This window comes from Clupea harengus, unplaced genomic scaffold, assembly GCF_900700415.2.
Source record: "Clupea harengus unplaced genomic scaffold, Ch_v2.0.2, whole genome shotgun sequence".
NCBI lineage: Eukaryota > Metazoa > Chordata > Actinopteri > Clupeiformes > Clupeidae > Clupea > Clupea harengus.
The window spans coordinates 32,802-52,735 of NW_024879757.1; the positions used below are offsets into that span (position 1 = coordinate 32,802).

Sequence of the window (19,934 nt, forward strand, 5' to 3'; positions counted from 1 at the left end):
TGTTCTGTACTCTTCCGTAGATAATGTTCTGTTGTGTGAATTGATGATGTTCTGTTGTGATGCCGCTCTTCCTAAGCTCTGTTTTATTGTACCAATATTGTTCCGTTGTGGTAAGGTTTTCCATGGTGAATGTGACCATAACTATTGTTTTCATTATTTTGAAGGCCTGACTGAGTTCTTCTTCTCATTATTAATAATAATAATAATAATATTATTATTGGTACCATTTTAACTTTTGTATAATGTGTATTTCTTCTGACACATGACATCACCCCTGTGCTTTGGGCCTGTGGTGGTATGGGCCAATTAGGGAGAGTTCAGCTACCTGATAAAAGGGTTAGCTTGGGGTTAGATAATGTTCTGTTGTGTGAATTAATGATGTTCTGTACTCTTGCGTAGATAATGTTCAGTTGTGTGAATTAATGATGTCCTGTACTCTTCTGATAATGTTCTGTTGTGAAAAGAGATGGAAAAGTTTGCTCAATTTTAATTCAATAATTTGGCAAGCAGTCAAGGGTCATAGTTACATTTCTAACTGTCATTGAAAGTGGGTGGGAACCTGGAAGAAGATATGTTATTGTAGGAAAGGTTTTTTTTTTTTTTTTTTTTTCAAAGATTTGTGTTGGAGCTGTTGATGGAGATACTGCCACAACAGAAGCAGTACCTGACCCAGTGGGAAAAGGCCACAAAGAGAATCGACTCCGGCCCTAATCATGGCTGCACCACAATACATGAAGATACCTGCGCAGACAACCTGGGCTTTTCAGATGGAATCAGCGATACTGGCAGGACGGGGTCACTCAAACTCAGCAGCCAAACGGATCCGTCCTGTCCTTTCATTCACACGGCTGTACAGTGTTGGTTTGCGCACGAGTGTCAGACAGACGGAAGTGCCATTGCGCCACCATCACCATGGTAACTAAGAGAGAAATAAACTCCATCCTGCTCTCTTGCCAGTTAGTGATGGTCGTGCAACAGCGCTTTTGATGATAAATCTGAAGTAGTTGTGTGTTGGTTTTTTAAAGGGGAAAAACTTGTGATTCCTGTCTTGTGTGATACAGTATGATGTCCTTGTGGCCAAGTATTGTAAACAGGTTGTGTGTTACTTGACGACCCCTTTCCTAAAATATCTGCACTTACATATTTTTATATTTAGGCAAAAAACTACTAATTTGCTTCTTAATCAAATAGTTAATATATAGATGTGTTATATTTCAGGTGAGAAGACATGGGTTTTTAAAAATGCGTTTTTTAAATATCGCTTCAGAGTAAGCTACAGCCCTGGAGCGCCATCTGGCGGTGCATGTGCGTCACATATTTTATGAACTACGTTGATCAAACTGAAGTACCAGTAAATGTATCGAATTGAAGTAGTCATTAGCATGTAAGGCAACAGAAAGTTAAAGTGACATGGAAGAAAGACCCGCGTATGAAGTTGAAGAAGACTTAAAAAATAGGCATAGTTTTGAAAATAAACGTTTCATGGATTGTAGGGGAGGTAAGTAATGGAATGCGAGTGCCATCTGGCGGTGGATTTGTGCAGAGCTGAAGATGGAGGAGCATTTAGGGCCGAAACGAAGGTAAGGTGTGCTAGATCGGAGGAGAACGATGTCCCTAGATGGTATATTTGCAGCTCCCGCACCACACTGATGCAACCAGTCAAATGCTCTATCATGCATCAGTAGAAGTTTGTGAGGATGACTGACTCCATGCCAAACTTCTTCAGTCTCCTAAAGAAGAAGAACCGTTTCCGGGCCGCTTTGACCACCTTGTCTGTGAGCAGACCAGGAGAGATCGTCACTGATATGCACCCCGAGGAACCTGAAGCAGCTGACCCTTTCAACTTGAGATCTGTTGATGTGTAGGGGTGCAAATATAAGAGTTTGACATGTACCTCAAAGTGTACTGTTTCCACATATGCAAGGGCATTTCATTTAATTGTAATCTCTCACCTGTTTAGAAACACTCAATAAACACATGTTCAAACGTCATAGTTACTGTTGCACACATCAATGGTAGGATACATAGTCTGTAGCCACCAGCAATACATATGGTCCTGTATACCTCAGAAAGTATATTTTAAAAGACTGCTGCAGACAAATATGGAGTTTCATGCTTTTGCTACACAATTATGGCTTCATTATAACTTTGATGACAAAGCATTCATGTAGTAACACGAATACATAATTTAAATTTTCAACTGACCAGAAAACTGGTGATATTACCATGGTCAATATTGCCATCTGTCGGCAGGTCATTGTACTACAGCGATTAATAAAGAACCATAGTCAAAGGCGGCAGGATGGTATATTGCAGCTACAAAAGGTCGAAAGTGTCCTCTGGCGGCTGGTCGGCGTACTACAACCACGAAGAACGTGTTTTCAAAGGAAAGTAGGACAGAGAAGAATGGCAAAAAACCTCGAAGAACGGTTTTCAAAGGAAAGTAGAACAGAGAAGAATGGCAAAAAACCTCGAAGAACGGTTTTCAAAAGAAAGTAGAACAGAGAAGAATGGCAAAAAAAACCCTCAAAATATGGAACGCTTCACGAATTTGCGTGTCATCCTTGCGCAGGGGCCATGCTAATCTTCTCTGTATCGTTCCAATTTTAGTATATGTGCTGCCGAAGCGAGCACAAACTATACCAATGTTCGAGGTCTATTTATAGGACTACTCTGACGTGGTCGCAGGACCTCCGGTGTCTCATTGTTCTCTGTCGTAAATACGCTCGAGACAGCACATTCGTGAAACAAAAAATGTAAACTAAGCCAATGAACACGGTAATCTAGGTATGGTTTGAATACAACTTTTAAAATGCTTATATACTTTTAAAATAGTAAAAAATGCGGTCTAGAAGAGCGGTGCATTGCATTATGGGTAACACACATATCGTGCTTTCCTGTCCAGTCATTGGTTCATAGCATAGACCAGCTCCACCCAGTCGACAACCCGGACATGGAAGAATACGAGCACACCAAGTATATTTTCAAATGACTTTCCAGTCAGTGTAGTAGAGACAACTATGTATTTCACCTGTGTAAGACTTTTTGCCTAGTGAATGTATACATACCCTTTAATGAAAAGTGCGTTTAAAGTTTGCATCTAGTTTCTCCGGTTTAATCGCCTACAAGTCATCTCAGCCACTTCGTCTGTCTACGATCACCGCTTAATCTTCAATTTTCGTAATACCCCGTTGTAAATATAATATCTAGGGACATCGTTCTCCTCCGATCTAGCACACCTTACCTTCGTTTCGGCCCTAAATACTCCTCCATCTTCAGCTCTGCACAAATCCACCGCCAGATAGCACTCGCATTCCATTACTTACCTCCCCTACAATCCTTGAAACGTTTATTTTCAAAACTATGCCTATTTTTTTAAGTCTTCTTCAACTTCATACGCGGGTCTTTCTTCCATGTCACTTTAACTTTCTGTTGCCTTACATGCTAATGACTACTTCAAACTGAAGTACCAGTAAATGTATCGAATTGATCGACGTAGTTCATAAAATGTGTGACGCACATGCACCGCCAGATGGCGCTCCAGGGCTGTAGCTTACTCTGAAGCGATATTTAAAAAACGCATTTTTAAAAACCCATGTCTTCTCACCTGAAATATAACACATCTATATATTAACTATTTGATTAAGAAGCAAATTAGTAGTTTTTTGCCTAAATATAAAAATATGTAAGTGCAGATATTTTAGGAAAGGGGTCGTCAAGTAACACACAACCTGTTACAATACTTGGCCACAAGGACATCATACTGTATCACACAAGACAGGAATCACAAGTTTTTCCCCTTTAAAAAACCAACACACAACTACTTCAGATTTATCATCAAAAGCGCTGTTGCACGACCATCACTAACTGGCAAGAGAGCAGGATGGAGTTTATTTCTCTCTTAGTTACCATGGTGATGGTGGCGCAATGGCACTTCCGTCTGTCTGACACTCGTGCGCAAACCAACACTGTACAGCCGTGTGAATGAAAGGACAGGACGGATCCGTTTGGCTGCTGAGTTTGAGTGACCCCGTCCTGCCAGTATCGCTGATTCCATCTGAAAAGCCCAGGTTGTCTGCGCAGGTATCTTCATGTATTGTGGTGCAGCCATGATTAGGGCCGGAGTCGATTCTCTTTGTGGCCTTTTCCCACTGGGTCAGGTACTGCTTCTGTTGTAGCAGTATCTCCATCAACAGCTCCAACACAAATCTTTGAAAAAAAAAAAAAAAAAAAAAAAAACCCTTTCCTACAATGACATAACATATCTTCTTCCAGGTTCCCACCCACTTTCAATGACAGTTAGAAATGTAACTATGACCCTTGACTGCTTGCCAAATTATTGAATTAAAATTGAGCAAACTTTTCCATCTCTTTTCACAACAGAACATTATCAGAAGAGTACAGGACATCATTAATTCACACAACTGAACATTATCTACGGGAGAGTACAGAACATCATTAATTCACACAACAGAACATTATCTAACCCCAAACTAACCCTTTTATCAGGTAGCTGAACTCTCCCTAATTGGCCCGTACCACCACAGGCCCAAAGCACAGGGGTGATGTCATGTGTCAGAAGAAATACACATTATACAAAAGTTAAAAAAAATGGGAAGAAGAAGAAGAAGAAGCTCAGTCAGGCCTTCAAAATAATGAAAACAAGTTATGGTCACATTCACCATGGAAAACCTTACCACAACGGAACAATATTGGTACAATAAAACAGAGCTTAGGAAGAGCGCCATCACAACAGAACATCATTAATTCACACAACAGAACATTATCTACGGAAGAGTACAGAACATCATTAATTCACACAACATCATTGATTTCATTACACCAACATCATTAATTCACACAACAGAACATTATCTACGGAAGAGTACAGAACATCATTAATTCACACAACAGAACATTATCTACAGAAGAGTACAGAACATCATTCATTTCATAACACCAACAGCATTAATTCACACAACAGAACATTATCTACAGAAGAGTACGGATGATTCATTTCTAACAGCAACATCATTAATTCACACAACATAATATTATCTACGGAAGAGTACAGAACATCATTAATTCACACAACATCATTGATTTCATTACACCAACATCATTAATTCACACAACAGAACATTATCTACGGAAGAGTACAGAACATCATTAATTCACACAACAGAACATTGTCTACAGAAGAGTACAGAACATCATTCATTTCATTACACCAACATCATTAATTCACACAACATAATATTATCTACGGAAGAGTACAGAACATCATTAATTCACACAACAGAACATTATCTACGGAAGAGTACAGAACATCATTAATTCACACAACAGAACATTATCTACAGAAGAGTACAGAACATCATTCATTTCATAACACCAACATCATTAATTCACACAACAGAACATTATCTACGGAAGAGTACAGAACATCATTAATTCACACAACAGAACATTATCTACAGAAGAGTACAGAACATCATTCATTTCATAACACCAACAGCATTAATTCACACAACAGAACATTATCTACAGAAGAGTACGGATGATTCATTTCTAACAGCAACATCATTAATTCACACAACATAATATTATCTACGGAAGAGTACAGAACATCATTAATTCACACAACATCATTGATTTCATTACACCAACATCATTAATTCACACAACAGAACATTATCTACGGAAGAGTACAGAACATCATTAATTCACACAACAGAACATTGTCTACAGAAGAGTACAGAACATCATTCATTTCATTACACCAACATCATTAATTCACACAACATAATATTATCTACGGAAGAGTACAGAACATCATTAATTCACACAACAGAACATTATCTACGGAAGAGTACAGAACATCATTAATTCACACAACAGAACATTATCTACAGAAGAGTACAGAACATCATTCATTTCATAACACCAACATCATTAATTCACACAACAGAACATTATCTACGGAAGAGTACAGAACATCATTAATTCACACAACAGAACATTATCTACGGAAGAGTACAGAACATCATTAATTCACACAACAGAACATTATCTACGGAAGAGTACAGAACATCATTAATTCACACAACAGAACATTATCTACAGAAGAGTACAGAACATCATTCATTTCATAACACCAACATCATTAATTCACACAACAGAACATTATCTACGGAAGAGTACAGAACATCATTAATTCACACAACAGAACATTATCTACGGAAGAGTAGAGAACATCATTAATTCACACAACAGAACATTATCTAACCCCAAGCTAACCCTTTTATCAGGTAGCTGAACTCTCCCTAATTGGCCCAAAGCACAGGGGTGATGTCATGTGTCAGAAGAAATACACATTATACAAAAGTTTAAATGGTACCAATAATAAATAATAATAAGAAGAAGAACTCAGTCAGGCCTTAAAAATAATGAAAACAATAGTTATGGTTACATTCACCATGGAAAACCTTAACACAACGGAACAATATTGGTACAATAAAACAGAGCTTAGGAAGAGCGGCATCACAACAACAGAACATCATTAATTCACACAACAGAACATTATCTACGGAAGAGTACAGAACATCATTCATTTCATTACACCAACATCATTAATTCACACAACAGAACATTATCTACAGAAGAGTACAGAACATCATTAATTCACACAACAGAACATTATCTACGGAAGAGTACAGCACATCATTAATTCACACAACAGAACATTATCTACAGAAGAGTACAGAACACAATCAATTCACACAACAGAACATTATCTACAGAAGAGTACAGAACATTCATTTCATTACACCAACATCATTAATTCACACAACAGAACATTATCTACAGAAGAGTACAGATCATCATTCATTTCATTACACCAACATCATTAATTCACACAACAGAACATTATCTACGGAAGAGTACAGATCATCATTAATTCACACAACAGAACATTATCTACGGGAGAGTACAGAACATCATTAATTCACACAACAGAACATTATCTACGCAAGAGTACAGAACATCATTAATTCACACAACAGAACATTATCTAACCCCAAGCTAACCCTTTTATCAGGTAGCTGAACTCTCCCTAATTGGCCCATACCACCACAGGCCCAAAGCACAGGGGTGATGTCATGTGTCAGAAGAAATACACATTATACAAAAGTTAAAATGGTACCAATAATAATAATAAGAAGAAGAAGAAGAAGAAAGAAGAAGAAGAAGAAGAAGAAGAAGAAGAAGAAGAAGAAGAAGAAGAACTCAGTCAGGCCTAAAAATAATGAAAACAACAATAGTTATGGGTCACATTCACCATGGAAAACCTTACCACAACGGAACAATATTGGTACAATAAAACAGAGCTTAGGAAGAGCGGCATCACAACAACAGAACATCATTAATTCACACAACAGAACATTATCTACGGAAGAGTACAGAACATTTACATTACATTAAGTCATTTAGCAGGCGCTTTTGTCCAAAGCGACGTACAAGGGAACGGTCACGCTACGAGCATTAGAACCCTGGTGTAACAATAAATACTACTTTACATAAGAAAAACGAAATAGAAAAGAAAAGTGCAGGAATGTAACCGCTGTAAGTGCGAGTTAAGCACTAGTCGAAGTGCCAGTTTAGGAAGGGAGGTGCTCTCTGAAGAGTTGGGTCTTCAAAAGCTTCTTGAAGGCAGAGAGGGACGCCCCTGCTCTGGTAGTGCTAGGCAGTTCGTTCCACCAACGTGGAACTACAAATGAGAATAGTCTGGATTGCCGTGCTTGCACAGACGGCAGAGCCAAACGACGCTCACTGGACGAGCGCAGCATCCTGGGTGTAACATTTGCCCTTACAAGAGCATTTAGGTAGGTGGGAGCAGAACCAGCAATCACTCTGTAGGCAAGCATAAGTGACTTGAACTTAATGTGAGCAGCTACAGGCAGCCAGTGGAGCTCAATGAGTAGCGGGGTGACGTGTTCCCTCTTCGGTTGGTTGAACACCAGATGCGCCGCCGCGTTCTGGATCATCTGTAGCGGTTTCACCACTCAAGCCGGCAGGCCCGTTAGGAGGACGTTGCAGTAGTCAAGGCGGGAACTCACCAAGGTTTGCAACAGCAGCTGGGTGGCATACTGGGTTAGGTACGGCCTGATTTTGCGGATGTTGTATAGCACAAAGCGGCACGACCTGGAGACAGAGGCGATGTGGGCCGTGAAGGTCAGTTGGTCGTCAATAATGACGCAGAGGTTTCTTGCTGTTTTGGATGGAACAAGAAATAAAGAGTCAATATTGATATTGATGTTGTGGTGGATGACCTGTTTGGTTGGAAAGACCATCAGTTCCGTTTTGGCCAGGTTCAGCTGAAGGTGGTGATTTTTCATCCATGTGGATAAATCAGCAAGACAGTCCGAGATACGCGCCGAGACAGTGGTGTCCTCAGGAGGGAAAGACAGAAACAGTTGAGTATCATCGGCATAACAGTGATAGGAAAAACCATGCGAGCGGATGATAGGGCCCAACGAGGTGGTGTAAATGGCAAAGAGAAGTGGTCCCATCACCGAGCCTTGGGACACCCCTGTGGTGAGGCGGTGAGGTACAGACAGCTGACCTTGCCATGACACGTTGAACGAGCGCCCAGTGAGGTACGATTCAAACCAGGAGTGCGCCTTGCCAGAAATGCCCATACTTGACAGTATGGACAGAAGGATGCGGTGGTTGACTGTATCAAACGCAGCTGATAAGTCAAGCAGGACGAGAGCCGAGGATTGAGCTGCTGCTCTAGCTGTTTTTAAGGCCTCGGCCACCGACAACAGGGCTGTTTCGGTGGAGTGACCGCTTTTGAATCCAGACTGGTTTGGATCGAGGAGATTGTTTCATTGACATCATTCATTTCATTACACCAACATCATTAATTCAAACAGAACATTACCTATGGAAGAGTACAGCAAGAGCTGGGGTTGCCGTCTTCGCAGGAGCTGGAGTTGCTGTCTTCGCAGGAGCTGGAGTTGCTGTCTTCGCAGGAGCTGGGGCGGCCGTCTTCGCAGGAGCTGGAGCTGGGGCGGCCGTCTTCACAGGAGCTGGAGTCTTCACAGGAGCTGGAGCTGCTGTCTTCACAGGAGCTGGAGCTGCTGTCTTCACAGGAGCTGGAGCTGGGGCGGCCGTCTTCACAGGAGCTGGAGCTGCTGTCTTCACAGGAGCTGGAGCTGGAGCTGGGGCTGCTGTCTTCGGGGGAGCTGGAGCTGGGGCGGCTGTCATTGCAGGAGCTGGGGCTGGAGCTGGGGCGGACGTCTTCTAAGGAGCTGGGGCGGCTGTCATTGCAGGAGCTGGAGCTGGGTCTGCTGTCTTTGCGGGAGCGGGAGCTGAATCTGGGGCGGCCGTCTTCTCAGGAGCAGGAGCGGGGGCTGCTGTCTTCACAGGAGCTGGAGCTGGATCTGCTGTCTTCGCGGGAGCGGGAGCTGAATCTGGGGCGGCCGTCTTCACAGGAGCAGGAGCTGGAGCTGGGGCTGCTGTCTTCGCGGGAGCGGGGGCTGCTGTCTTCACAGGAGCAGGAGCTGGGGCGGCCGTCATTGCAGGAGCTGGGGCGGCCGTCTTCGCAGGAGTCAGGGCGGCTGTCTTCGCGGGAGCTGAAGATGGAGTGGCCGTCTTCGCGGGAGCTGAAGATGGAGTGGCCGTCTTCGCGGGAGCTGAAGATGGAGTGGCCGTCTTCGCGGGAGCTGAAGATGGAGTGGCCGTCTTCGCGGGAGCTGAAGATGGAGTGGCCATCTTCGCGGGAGCTGAAGATGGAGTGGCCGTCTTCGCAGGAGCTGAAGATGGAGTGGCCGTCTTCGCGGGAGCTGAAGATGGAGTGGCCGTCTTCGCGGGAGCTGAAGATGGAGTGGCCGTCTTCGCGGGAGAGGGCTGTGGTGGCCATCTTCGCAGGAGCTGGAGCTGGGGCGGCCGTCTTCACAGGAGCTGGGGCTGGAGCAGCCGTCATTGCAGGAGCTGGGGCTGGAGCTGGGGCGGACGTCTTCTAAGGAGCTGGGGCGGCTGTCATTGCAGGAGCTGGAGCTGGGTCTGCTGTCTTTGCGGGAGCGGGAGCTGAATCTGGGGCGGCCGTCTTCTCAGGAGCAGGAGCGGGGGCTGCTGTCTTCACAGGAGCTGGAGCTGGAGCTGGATCTGCTGTCTTCGCGGGAGCGGGAGCTGAATCTGGGGCGGCCGTCTTCACAGGAGCAGGAGCTGGAGCTGGGGCTGCTGTCTTCGCGGGAGCGGGGGCTGCTGTCTTCACAGGAGCAGGAGCTGGGGCGGCCGTCATTGCAGGAGCTGGGGCGGCCGTCTTCGCAGGAGTCAGGGCGGCTGTCTTCGCGGGAGCTGAAGATGGAGTGGCCGTCTTCGCGGGAGCTGAAGATGGAGTGGCCGTCTTCGCGGGAGCTGAAGATGGAGTGGCCGTCTTCGCGGGAGCTGAAGATGGAGTGGCCGTCTTCGCGGGAGCTGAAGATGGAGTGGCCGTCTTCGCGGGAGCTGAAGATGGAGTGGCCGTCTTCGCGGGAGCTGAAGATGGAGTGGCCGTCTTCGCGGGAGCTGAAGATGGAGTGGCCGTCTTCGCGGAGAGGGGCTGTGGTGGCCATCTTCGCAGGAGCTGGAGCTGGGGCGGCCGTCTTCACAGGAGCTGGGGCTGGAGCAGCCGTCATTGCAGGAGCTGGGGCTGGAGCTGGAGCTGGAGCTGGGATGGCCGTCTTCACAGGAGTCGGGGCGGCCGTCTTCGCAGGAGCTGGGGCTGGAGCTGGAGCTGGAGCTGGGATGGCCGTCTTCACAGGAGTCGGGGCGGCCGTCTTCGCAGGAGCTGAAGATGGAGTGGCCGTCTTCGCAGGAGCTGGAGCGGTCGTCTTAGCGGGAGGGGGGGCTGTGGTGGCCATCTTCGCAGGAGCTAGAGCTGGGTGGCCGTCTTCGCAGGAGCGGGAGCCGGGGCGGCCGTCTTCCCAGGCGCGGGAGCTGGGTAGGGAGAGGAAGCCATGGCGTGGCTCATCTACGAGACCCTGGGAGGTGACACTCGGAGGGACATAATCAACAATGAAATAACATGTTCTAAACCAACATGCATTATCAACATGCACAAAGGACTTCTACAAGTACAGATATGCCAACAGTAATTCTAACAAGATGCAAAAACTCACCGTGCTGGGCAGAATCTCTACAATAGTGAAAAGGAGGGTGATACGTGACTGGATCCCCAAATTATATCTATGGCGGGAAGGTCGTTGTAATAGGTGCCAATCGCAACAGGTTTGTCCGGTTAGAACAGAGATGTCAAAGTCCTGATGACAATGTAAGAACATTTATTTATTTTACACACACAAGTAAGGATTGCCATGGTAAGCCGTGATAGAATAGTCTGTGCACATTGAATGCCCCTTTGCATAGACAATGTATGGAACCGTGTTATAATGATCCGTGACAGAAAATGAACAGTGAACCGTGTAACCATGAAATGATATAAATAACAAGACCGTACAAATATGAACAATTATGGGTAGCGGCAACCCTTCTGAACAAATAGTCTTCATGAACTGTGTGACATTTTTTTCAATTTGGGAGTGTAGTGGAAAATTCTAAGAGTTCTCAAGAAAACTTCTCAAGGCAAACAGGTATGAATATACTGAACGGTTTAATTCAGAGGAGTTAACTACTGCTGAGCTGGTCCATGGAGCATCTCAAAGACTCTAAGCAAATGGCAAGAGCGATCAAGTAGATAACCTGAAGATCAAGTCCCTGTGCCCCCTTTTTATAGATTTAGCCCCCTTTGTTCTAACCCTGTTCTTTGATGAAGTAAACCAAGAACAGGGAAGAACAGACTTAACTACATCGAGATTGAGAACAATTGGTGCATCTATCTTAACAGCGTGCATATTGCACAGTTCCTGTGATAACCAGGTGTCTCAGTTTTTTCCAGGTACAGTGTCTGGAAATTGTCTGTTCTTGTGGCATTGCCGAAGCGTCTAGAGGAGTCTGTGACCCCGCCATGACCCCTCAGAGGCACCCATCTGGAAGGCTATGTCCTTGGCATGGCCTTTTAGAAGCGCCTATCTGAGGCTTGTGACAGTCAAAACCCTCAGAAGCCCCCAAAAGTGCCTAGGTGTGTCTGCTATGTGGTTTTTCAGAGACGGCATGTTTGCCACGTGATTTATCAGAAAACATATCTCTGCCACGTGATTTATAAGAAAAGGTATCTTTGCAACGGGGATTATAAGAAAAGGCATGTTTGCCACGTGATTTATCAGAAAACATATCTCTGCCACGAGATCCCATTTCATTGTAGGGGGGGAAAATGGTCAAATTTGACAGAGTGTAAAACATGGTCAAATTTCAGAGTGTAATTCCGGGGGGGGGGGGACATGAAAAAATTGCTTTCACGAGAGCTAGCATAAACTGCTAAATACCGAATTCTCTTATCACATTTACAAACAGAAATTCGAAGTCATTTTAGAATTATCTAAACAGCATTAAATGTACTAACACGAAATATATATTCACAGACAAATAATGTCCAAAGTTCAAGAGAACTTGATGCTCAAAATAAGTTATAAAACAGCTCAAGAGGGAATCGAACTAGCAACCTTTTGATTACAATACGACTTCTCTACCTCCTACGCCACTGTCACTCCATATTGCAATACCAGCATAGTTGATGGACCACAGAAAAAGATGACATTAATTTAACTTCAGATAATTTAACAAATCTGGAGAGGCACTGAGATGTAGACCTACGTTTAGCCTACCTGTCCTGTCTAGCATGAACCTGCCCTGACAGGACAGTGTCCTAGACTGTCTAGCAAGCTATCTTAACTGTGTTAATTACCGGCATGCGTGTGTTATCTGCAAACGTTCACGTTGTCATGCCAATCCATTAATAAGCTTATGTATACTTGTGCATATCGATTGGAACTTCGTAAATGGAGTTTAGAAAAAAACTTCTTCTTTACATGTTCTTACTGCGTTCGAAAATGAGGTAAATCTCTTTACATATCGAGTATCATAGCGGCAGCGACAGGGGACAGAGGAGGAAACAGTCTGACAATCTGACCGTGTAGGCTACTGGGCTGATTAACTGAAACACGGAGCTGCCGGTAGCCCTGCCCGTTGGAAACAGCATGTGAACCAAACCACTTTGAGGAATAGGGGAACATGATTTTTCAACACTTAAAAAACACATTTTTTTCACGTCTATAATTAGCACCGCTTGTGTCGTCGTATTTTTATTTAAAAAAAAAAAATCAAAAAATATATTTTTTTTTTTTAGTTTTTCAATGATTGTTGGAGGGGGACAACTTTATGGTAGGGGGGGACACGTCCCCCCCGTGATCTCCGCCTATGCTGCCACGTGATTTATAAGAAAAAGGTATCTTTGCAACGGGGATTATAAGAAAAGGCATGTTTGCCACGTGATTTATCAGAAAACATATCTCTGCCACGTGATTTATAAGAAAAGGTATCTTTGCAACGGGGTATATAAGAAACAGGGTTCATACACATTTTGACTAGGGATGCACCGATACCACTTTTTTACAAACCGATACGAGTACGAGTATTTTTATTTGTGTACTTGCCGATACCGAGTACCGATACTTCTTAGATTTGGTCTCCATGAAAGTGCAATTAATTTGGAGGCAGATTTTATTTTATCCTCTGCAGATTATGTCAAGCCAATAGTACAAAATTAACAGAAGGCTATCCCAAGCCAAAAATAAACAGAGCTTTCTGGTTTTAACACACAAAAAAAGCCTTCAAACAGACAATATCACCACATTAGACAAAATGAAAATATAACCAGATGGCAATTCAATTTGCTGCATAGTTAACAACACAGTCTGCTTAACAAAAAGTGAACAGAACTATTACTGGATTAGCACAAGAGCACATTTCAGTTAAAAAAAGGATCAGAAGAATCTCCTGCTCAAGTACACAAACAATCACTTAACCTATGTGGCACAGTCTTTCTCTCTACCTCTCTCTGTGTGCGTGCGCGTTTTTTTCTTTTGCAAGACGTCAGTTAAGATTGGTTACTTCGGTCTTGCGCCACTAGCATCAGTGAACTCTGTGTACTTAGCACTATGGTGTGTCTTCAGATTAGGGATGGGCATTCGATTAAATTGTCTTAATCGATCGTCGGGAGAATTAACGATCGATTTTCGATTAATCATTAATATTTTTATATTAAAATTCACTATTTATAGGCTATATTAAAATGCAGTGAAAATAGAAAAAACACAGCGTGTTTCCTCATTGAGATATTTATTACAAGATGAACAACTCTTGTGGCAGTTAAACTTACAAGATGGACAACTCTTGTGGCAGTTAAACGGGATCCGTTCAATGGTTGCACTTGAAAATATGCGCTGCTGTACTCTTAAGCAGCGGAGCCGACAGCTAGAAGCCGGTGCTCATAAACACAACTGACCTTCGTTTTTTTTCTCTCTAACTAATTAATCTCACATTTTGAAATTCATTCATCTAGATTCATCGTGATTAAAAGTTTGTTTTCTTCTAAAGACTAAATCTTATAAATTAACGAGTAATCACTTCATTCATTATTTTAGACACTGTTGTTTAATTGTATTTGTTCGTGCTCTCTCGCCATCAGCCAAGGAATGTATGCGAGACACAATGGTGCCCCTCGACGGTAAATCGTAAGAATTGTCCCCTGAAGCAATTCGAATCACCTCAGTCAGCCCACCGTCTTCAACTATGTTGATGGGCCGATAGTCACCCGCAACCTAAACTGCTACAGCGTTGGTAACCTTTTCACGGACTGGTCTAGTTAATTTCCTAGAGAAGTCATGGAGTGTGGGTTGGCGACCATCTAACCTGGGACTGCTTTCTGTCGGGTGCTTTGCATTAAGGTGATAACTTAAACACGAGCTGCTTCTGTGATAGCTACATTCAGCTTGACAAATGCTACATACAACTTTAGTTTTGTCGATTGCTCTGTCATTTTGCCTCCTAAACAGAAACTTTCCGCCCAACAATCCCTCAGCTCTCTCCATCTTCAACTACCGTCTCGGTCTCTTCTATCTAACTGACTGCAGACAAGGGGCGGTTTCGTGCCACGGGTCAACGCGCACCGGAAGTACACAAAGTTGCGTTAACTGCGTTCAAATATTTGATTGCATTAATCTCCGCCACAATAATCTCATAGAATAACGCGTCAACTTTGACAGCCCTAAAATAAATAAATTACACGCACACTACGCAACAGAACATGCATTAGTTTTAATCGATGAAAAAATAATTTCATCGAGGAAATTCTTAATGATCAATTAATCGATCGTCGATTAATTATGCCCATCCCTACTTCAGATGTTTAATCAAATTGCTTGTGTTAAACAAAGTACTTTCCTTTCCGCCCCTCGACACCGTAGCAGTGCAGATCTTACACTGTGCCTTACTCCGGTCGTCGTCATTTATCTTAAAATGAGCCCAAATCGCCTAAATTTAGCGAAACCTGTATACTGAAATACTTTGACACTATGACAAACTTTCCTAACAGTCAAACATCAAGCAAATGCAACACAAGACGGCAAATAAGCTACTTACTAGTCTGGCAGAGAGTGGTAGGACGGGTAGGACAATAAATCACATTTTGTGTCAGCATAGCCCGGCCAGTTTGATGCAGTGAAATACTGATGAGTGGTATCGGTGCTTGGTATCGGCAATTCAAAAACGAGTACGAGTATTTTAACGAAGTATCGGCACCGGTATCGGTATCGGTGCATCCCTAATTTTGACCAATGGATTTCCATGACTTTAAACCAAATTTCCATGACCAAACATTTTGTGAAATCTCAGTGTATACATGAAAAAAGAGATAAAATGTAGTATTTAAACTAACAATGAGAATTCCAAAGCATACAGTATACAAAAATATGCAGTTTAAGCTCTGTGTCATAAACTTAGTGCATTTTGTTAGCATTTGAATATGCTCCCATAGGCCATTGAATGCTGGGCGTGTACAAAAATCCCAAATAAAAAAATTAAAAAAAATGAGAAAATGAGGCAGAACACCATCACAATTTTTTTTATATGTTAAGGACAAATATCTGATCTTTCCAAAACAGTTAGTTTCATGTTGGTAGATGCTCTCATTTTTTTGCTATAGCATGCCAAAAATTGCAGAAAATGGGTTTTCATCCATTTTCAAGCTTTAATATCTTCCAGACCATTCATCGCATAGGGAGAGGTTTTTTTATACAGAGCATACATAGGAAGGGGTCTGTGTATAATATCAAGTCTCTTGCTTTAACATTAAGCTTTCCACAAAGATCCTTCCTTCAAAGATGCTGCCACAGAGCGTAGAGTAAAATGTTCGTGCAAATTCAAGCACCCCGAATACTATGCTATACCCAAGCCACACCCTTGGAAGTCCATATTCTTCAAGTAATGGTAGCTGATTTTAAGCCTAGAAAGTTTGAAGGAGCTAGCTAAGCTTAAATACTTTTCTAGTTATAGCAATTCGAAAATGGCTCTTCAGAAAACGCTGCTAAAAAAGTGTCTGAAAATGCACATAACTTAGTTGCTAAAACATTTTTTTGTGTGACAAAACTATTGGGATAACTAATATTTGGGACTATACCTATTATATAGGATGAACATCCTTGAATTTTTCAGCCAAATCTGAGATGGTCGAGTGGGGAGATGTTTTTAAATTTGGACGTTTGGCATGGAATGACTCAATTGTGTTACAATCTGGCTATGGGGGAACATTCGTCGAAAGAACAGGCTGGCATCTTCGGATGATTTAAAAGAATAATGCGAATTGGCCACCTTCAGTGCCCGCATTACCTCCGCAGTTAGGACTTCATTTTTCGTTACAGAATCGGTTATCGACGCCTGCTTGGTAGCCGTCGAGAGAGACGTGCTGCTCGGCGTAGCAGAACTCTCGCTGTGGTGAGAAAGCCGGTGATAGGGTTGCTGTAGCTTCGCTAGCAGCAGCGCTCTTTGCTTCCTTTGGCATGGCTCGTTAACCCTCTAATCACCATAGCGGCCGCCGACGGCATGTTAGAATTTCACCATAGCGGCCGCTGCCGGCCGCAACTTTTAAAGACACAGTTTTTATACTACAACATTAATTCATGAAATAATACTCCGCTAGTGGATACATGAACTTCTTACTTTTATTTTGAAACCGGAAACTGGGTATGCTGTCATTGACTTTTCTGAAGTATTTGTTAACTAAACTTCGCTACTGACAGATGGCCTCAGGATTACAGCGTCTCTTGCAGTAAAGGCTAGCAATCGGAGACCTCTGCATCTGTTCTCACTGGATGAGACCGTATTTTTGTGCACTAAAGACGACGACTCATCGCGTTTGTATGACATTGACGACCATGTTTGAAAAATAAAAATTAAAAAAACATATTAAAAATAGTAATATTAGTATCCTCCTGTTTTTTTCTGACTAGCTAACTCTCCAGTAACGTCTTCGTATGGCGGTCACTGAGAAGTGTTGGGATACAACTAGCACCAGCCTCATCGTTCTCCAAATTGATAAGACATAGCTAGATCAATGGAATTTGAATGGATTGTAAACCCATGACACTTTTATTTGCAGAGATATGTAACATTTCATTATTGGTATTTGAGGGACGTTATTTTCACGTTACCTCACTTGTGGAAATGACGGTCAATTCGTGACTTTCGCAACCTAAGAAGCAAGCACCTGCGTCTATGGGTGAGAGCTATTTTGTGCACAAATAACGACAACATGGGTAATCGGTTGTGTTTTCTGTTTGTCAGAAGAAAATGTATTTTAAAATTTGGATCATCATCTCAATTTCCATGACTAGTTTTCCAGCTATTTTGCTAGCTATCTACATTGACTGAGGTAACGTAAGTCTGAGGAGTTCGAGCCAGTCAGGAGTTGGTTGATAGCTAGCTAGTGACTGCATCAGCCTCATTACTTACTAAACTGATCAGATAAATAACATGTATAGTAAAAAATAAAACTGAAAATGGGTCACTTTTTTTTTAATTCTCACTTCTAATTATTTTTCGTTCGTCTCTACTAGTTATTCAAACCCCTCCATTCTTTTTTGAGCTGTAAGCTCATGGTAACAACAGTAGCTAAAGACAATCAATAGCAAGATAACCATTTATAATATATTTAAAACCTCATATTGGAAAGGCATTCAGCAGATTATTTGACAACCAGCTAGTATGTTGTGATGTTAAATTTTAAGCTGGTACAGCTGTTAAGCTGTAGAAAGCCAATCACAATGAAATCAGTGCTCATATAGGACCATAGTATAGGACATCAATACTACATAAAATCTATAGTAGATGTGCAGTAGCTAGTCCGTATGTAGTTCACACTGGGATATTGAGCCGATGATGTGACAGAAAACAATTGACAGAAAAATGGAGGAAACACTAATGACTTCCACTGTGATGGCTTACAATAATGGGATAGTTTTTTCTTTATGCAATTATGCGTCAGGATGTCGGGTGTTCCAGCTCATCTGAGAGTAGTGAAGTGAGTGAGGGTGCTGTGGCAGCAGAGAGGAGTGAGGACATGGGGGAGAGGAACAGTGAGAGGCCTGATGAGCGTAAGGAAGCTTCAGTAGGACAGAGTAGGTTTCTCACTAAAGGAATTGAAGGACAAAAGTTGTCCGCATACAAGTGGTGGTGTTTGTATAGGTAGTCTGACATAAGATCCATTACTACCCTCTATCCCAAACCAAATATCATCTGCCACACACCCCTCATTGCCTGTTTATACATTGAATGCTAAACAGTATCTATTCAGGGAGTCACAGAGACACCAGATCTTAATACCCCATCTGACATGTTTCTTAGGCATATACTGTTTCCAAAGTAACATGGCGTCAAATTTAATCATGGCCTCACCTACTGAGAGATTTTTCTATGGTCGAAGAAGTTTTAGGACGTTCTCCTGGAGGACACACATTACAGTTTTTTCCCATCACTTTTAAACTTGTGTCAATACCATGTACACTTTTTCCAAAACTCTTCACACAGTGGGCTTAACAGACACACACCTCAGCATATCAGTTAACCTTTGGTGCAAAATGCACTACAACCACCAAAACACTTCATACTTCACCCAAAAGTGAGTCATGCTGCCGTAACTTTAGCAAATGTTCTCTCTCAGAGTACAATGACCTAAAAAACACTAACAACTTGAAGCATTGCCAATTGCATATATAACATGTTGCTGTATCCTCTAGATTGGCATAGATTACTGTAGGTTTGCATTGCAAAAAGGAGGAAAAACACACAAAGGCAAAAACTTCTTTGGACTACAGTAAATATTGTTATATTACAGTGAACAAACAATTCTAAAATGCTGCAATATGTGTCATTACAGTCATTTGCTAAAATTGCACGTGTTACTGCACTATATAGGCTTACTACAGGACAACAAAAAGTATTTACTGTAGTATTTCCAATATTTACATACATCAACACAAGATACAGTCTACCAAAGTACTGTAATACCACTAGAATTCTACTGTAGCCCTAATGCTGATCCATTCTGTCCCCTATATTTGGGGTCAAACTTTTACATGTTTGAACTTCACATTTACGGTAACATTCTCCTTTGCATGGCATCTTGGAAATGCGTCAATCCAAGCTAACTATCTGAAGACAGTGTTCATATGTTAGTTTGCTTCTCACAATAGATGTCACTATTGAGTGGGTACATTTACTGTAATTGCATTCTTCAATCACTGTCTTTCACTGATAGCCTATGACTTACATATAGAGCAGTACTGTAATAGTGGAAACAACTCTTCAGGAACAGCTACATCTATGCTTGCCTTCTGTAGAGATAGTAAGAAGTCTGCAAGCCAAAACAACAAAATTAGCTAACTAAACTTTCTGCTAAAATAAGAATACTTTGTCTTATTCAAGCATATACCTTA

The 19,934-nt window shown here is 42.3% G+C and overlaps 1 non-coding gene across 1 annotated transcript; it reads right to left on the reverse strand.

Annotated features, from left to right (window-relative positions):
- Window positions 1-2,527: 2,527 nt before the first annotated feature.
- LOC122130243 lies at window positions 2,528-2,634 on the reverse strand. The gene has a single exon (XR_006151849.1). It is a non-coding gene; the product is annotated as a U6 spliceosomal RNA (small nuclear RNA).
- Window positions 2,635-19,934: the final 17,300 nt, after the last annotated feature.